Source organism: Heloderma suspectum, chromosome 6 (assembly GCF_057233095.1).
Source record: "Heloderma suspectum isolate Gila_16-S chromosome 6, 16-S_ref, whole genome shotgun sequence".
Lineage (NCBI taxonomy): Eukaryota > Metazoa > Chordata > Lepidosauria > Squamata > Helodermatidae > Heloderma > Heloderma suspectum.
The window spans coordinates 12,009,701-12,014,441 of NC_139463.1; positions in this window are offsets into that span (position 1 = coordinate 12,009,701).

The following is a 4,741-nucleotide window of genomic DNA, read 5'->3' on the forward strand; positions in this document are numbered from 1 at the left end:
TGGGTACTTGTAAGAAAGGATTTTTCTCTTGATTATTAAGCTAAAGTTATTTCTTTTATATTGCAGCTATGATCTGAGTAATTGGTGCTATATAAGTTCTTTCACTCTCCAGCCAACCAATACACTTTCTCCCCATCCTCTTACCTCCCCTACTGTTTAACTTGCTATCAAACATGATCAGATGTAGTGGGGGGTGCACAACTGCTTAGCGTGCATGCGTGTGTGTGTGTGTATATATATATATATATATATATATGCGCAAACATGTCTGCGCACACATATATCTTGCTGGCCCAGCTTGTGTGAACCTGAGTTCAGGACAGGGAAAGATGATGGCACTCTGTAGCTTGAAAGATACAATGCTCACATTCAGTCAGAGCAAACAAGTAATCCTGACCTGGACATTTGCCACAGCAACAAAGATGGAGTGTCTGCCCTACCCTGCTCTGGTCTTTAGGTGTAAGGGGCTTTTTTGGCTAGTGTGGTTATTCTCCCTGCAATTCCCTCCCTTGGCCAGAGCTAAGGGGTAGAGATGTGTGAATCAGCAAAACTCAAGCTCACCAAAGTTCTCAGAATCCCATCTCAAAGCTCATTCCAACTCGTGTCTGTATCAGATCGTGAGCTTTTCTTTCACATAAAAATCCATGCAGATTACTCCAAGTGTACACAGCAATTGTGTGCAGCTTTGAAATGTACGCATTCTTCTCCCATTGACTAAAGTGTGTTTGTGCTCATTTTTCAAAAGTATGCATGCTTCATGTGCATTTTCTAAATGTACGCATGCTGTCCAATGCAATTGTTTCGGTCCAGAAATCACATTACAAGATTGGAAATGTAGGGACTTCCACTACATTTCAGTGCAGAAGATGCAAACTGGGTAGATCCTGATCAAAAATAAATTTCTCACACATCCCTACTTGCTGGGGGGAGGGGGAGGAGCTGTACAGGTCCCCAGCTGGCATTCCTCAAGTCAGTTGTTCAAGACCCACTGAAAGCTCTCAATCCCCAACAGGTACTCAAGCATATTTAAACATTTGTTTGATTCACCAGGTCCACGTTTGTAGTCTGCAATTGCCAGCCAGGCCTTTAGAACATAAGAAGTGCCCTGCTGGATCAGAGCAAGGGTCCATCTAGTCCAGCATTCTGATCACTCAGTGACCAACCAGCTTTCCACAGAACACCCTCAAGCAGGACATGAGTGCAATAGTACCTTCCTACCCATCTTCCCCAGAAACTGATCTATGTAGACATACTGCCTCTGATACTGGAGGTAGTAGCATACAGTCATCAGGACTAGTAGACATTGATAGCCTTCTCCTCCAGGAATTTGTCTAATCCCCTTTTAAAGCCATTCAAATTGGTGGCCATCACAATTCACTACCATCAACCTTTGGAGGCCATCAGCCATGAGCCTTTAGATGCCCACCCTATTACTTCCCAGTGTATGGATGGAGATCATAGTTCCTTGTCCTTCTCCATGACTAGTAAAAAAAAAAGTTTTTTTCTTAACACTTGCTCATTTTGCAAAACAGTAAAAATTGCATGCAAAAATAAGAGAAAATATGAGCATAGCATTGCAGATAGGGATGCTGAAGAAATCCACTGTGGACTCAAACGATGCTGGATTCCAAAGAATGAGAATCCGACCTCCAGAGTCTGTGGCAGACCAGCCACACTCACCTCCATGTCCAGAAAAGTTCATGGGGTGGGTCCCCAGCTTTCTAAAAAAACATGATATGCTAATGGCAGCTGCCATTAGCTTATTGCAGGAAAATTACAGCTGTAAATGGTGTATTATACACCATTTGTGTCCATAAAGCACTTACTTTTGCATAAATACAGCTGTAAACAGCTGCAATTTGTGTAAAAGTAAGTTCTTCAGAGCCACAAATGGCATCAAATATGCCATTTACAGTTGTAGTTTTCCCTCAATAGGCTAATGGCAGCTGCCATTAGCCTATTGCATCTTTTAGAAAGCTGGAGAGCCACTCTGCCAACTCTGGAGGACATGGCAGGGCTCCAGAAGAATCTGCAGGGCCCAAGTTGCCCAAATTGTGCCCTGGCGGACCCCCCGGACCAGACATTGGGGGATTCGCTCATCTCTAATTGCAGAATCCAACTTTTCTTGGAGCAGAATCTGGGTGACCTTGGTGCAGAATTTTAGTGTTCTTTTTAGCTCAGAGCATTCATAGCTCAGAAATGTACCCCTCCTATCAGCATACATCAATATCAACTTAGCACTGAAAGATGAAATGGCTAAATTTAAAGCAAGTGCTATGCCCTGCGTATTCTCCACAGTGAAAGCTGTATGGGAGGAAACCTCACTGAACAGAACAACAAGAGACACATATATCCTTGAATGGGCATCCTGCTTCCTGTTCAGTCTAATTATCTCCACAAATAAGCATTTTGCACTAGAAGGCTGAAGAAAAGATGTCCAAACAAATCACCTTGGGTTCAGACACTTATGTTATGGAATGTCTAAACAGCATTTTTTAAATGCACAAGACCATTTCTAAATGCCAGCACATGAAGCTTCACTTCCATAATCAACACATTGCTGCATTGATTTCACAATCCAGTAATACAAGTTGCAAACACAACGAGAAATTCAGGTCGTGCCAATGTGGGGCATTCATACAGCTTTGCTGAGAAGAGAATCTAAAAAAAGGGAATAAAACATGATTTGTTTGTGAATTTACTGTAGGGGGTGGGGAGTGGGGAGGGAGGAGCTGGGAAAAAGCATGTCCCCTGCAGGCTGAATTCCAGCCCTCTTTACACATTTGTAAGTCTGGGAGATAAACCAATTTGCTAAGGTGGATCAGTTGTGGTGGATTTGCCGATACATTAACACAGCAGAATCTAGCCCCAGATCTCCACAGACTCTTTCCTTTAACTTTGAAGATGGAGAATAAACAGGAATCTTTGAAAGACATGTTGACTCTTCAAGTTGCTTTGCAATTGAGGAATCATTAGGAAATGGTTTGCTAAATGCCACTCATCCTTTATATGATGGTATTGCTCAGGGACCCATGTCAAAAACCTGAGTTACTCATGGTAATGGGAATTGCCTATAGCTGAAAGAAGTAAAAGACCCGGCCCCAAGTGCACACACAATGAAGGTTGTTGATTTTCTGCAATCTACATTGGCAGATTTCTAGGTGGAGTTTATCGTGGGGCTGCCAACATTTATTTTTATTTTTTTTTACAGCAGAGTTCTAGTGTTTTTAAGAGACAAGTCAATATTCAGCAGGTGAAGCTTTTGCCAGGGATGTGCATTCAGCAGTGGGGCAAGTTTCACTTGCTCAATGTTTGCATGCCCCACAGCTGTGAATGGCACAGGAGCCCTGCCAGAAAGCAACAACAACTGGCAATCCCAAATCATGGAATCATAGAACAGTAGGGTTGGAGGAGCCTATAAGACCATCGAGCCCAACCCACTGCTCAGTGCAGGAATCCAAGTCAAAGCATCCCTGACAGATGGCTGTGCAGCTTCATCTTGAATTCTTCCAGTGTGGGAGAGCCCACTACCTCCCTAGGGAATTGGTTCCATTGTCTTATAAGGATGGACGAAAGTCCCTTACCTGGTCCCGCAGCTGTTTTCGGTGGGGGGGGGAGGCACTCTGTTTCTCCCCCCGAAATTCTTGGCGGGTGAGGAGGCGCCCCGCCCCTCCCGGCCAAAATTCAGGCTGGGTGGGAGGTGCCCCATCCCTCCCCGCTGAAATTCTGGCCGGGAGGGAGCGCCCCATCTCCCTGGCCCCGAAAGAAAAAAATTATGAAAAAAAAAAACGTGATAGGCTACGTAACGATTTACATAGCCTATCACGGCTAGAATTTCAAAGTCAGCCATGATAGGCTACGTAAATCTTTATGTAGCCTATCACGGCTGACTTTGGGGGGGGGAAGCGCGTACGCAAATGGCAGTGCCCATGGGCACCGCCATTTGCGTACACGCTTTTTTTTTTTCAAAGTCAGCCGTGATAGGCTACGTAAATCATTATGTAGCCTATCACGTGTTTTTTTTTTTTTTACTTTACTGGGAAATGGCAGCGGTGGCAGCCAGTCAGAAGACTGGCTGCCGCTGCCGCAACGCCGCCGCAACGCCGCCGCAACACCGCCGGGACCCGCCACCGAGAGGGAGATTCGACAGAGGTAAGTCCCATCCCGGGGGGGGTGGGGGTGTCGGAGAATTTCCCCACCAATTTCGGGGGGCCGAATGCGTTGGCATTCGGCCTCCCCGAGATTCGTGGAGAAATTCTCTGACATCCCTATTTATTGGTCTGACAGTCAGGACGATTTTCCTTATGTTTGGACGGAATCTGGCTTCCTGTAATTTCAGCACATTATTCCTTGTCCTGCACTCTGCGATGATCGAGAAGAGATCCCGGCCCTCCTCTCTGTGACAACCTTTCAGGTACCTGAAGATAGGGATGTCGGAGAATTTCTCCATGAATCTCTGGGAGGCCGAATGCCAATGTATTCGGCCCCCAAAATTGGTAGTGAAATTCTCTGCCCCCCACGCCCCCCCTGGGATGGGATTTATCTCTGTCGAATGTCCCTCTCGGCGGCAGGTCCCGGCGACATTTCGGCAGCATTTTGGCGGGGGAGGGGCGGCGGCCGGTCTTCCGACCGGCTGCTGCCGCCGCCATTTCCCAGTAAAGTTTTTTTAAAAAAAAAACATGTGATAGGCTACGTAATGATTTACGTAGCCTATCACGGCTAGATTTTCAAAGTCAGCCAT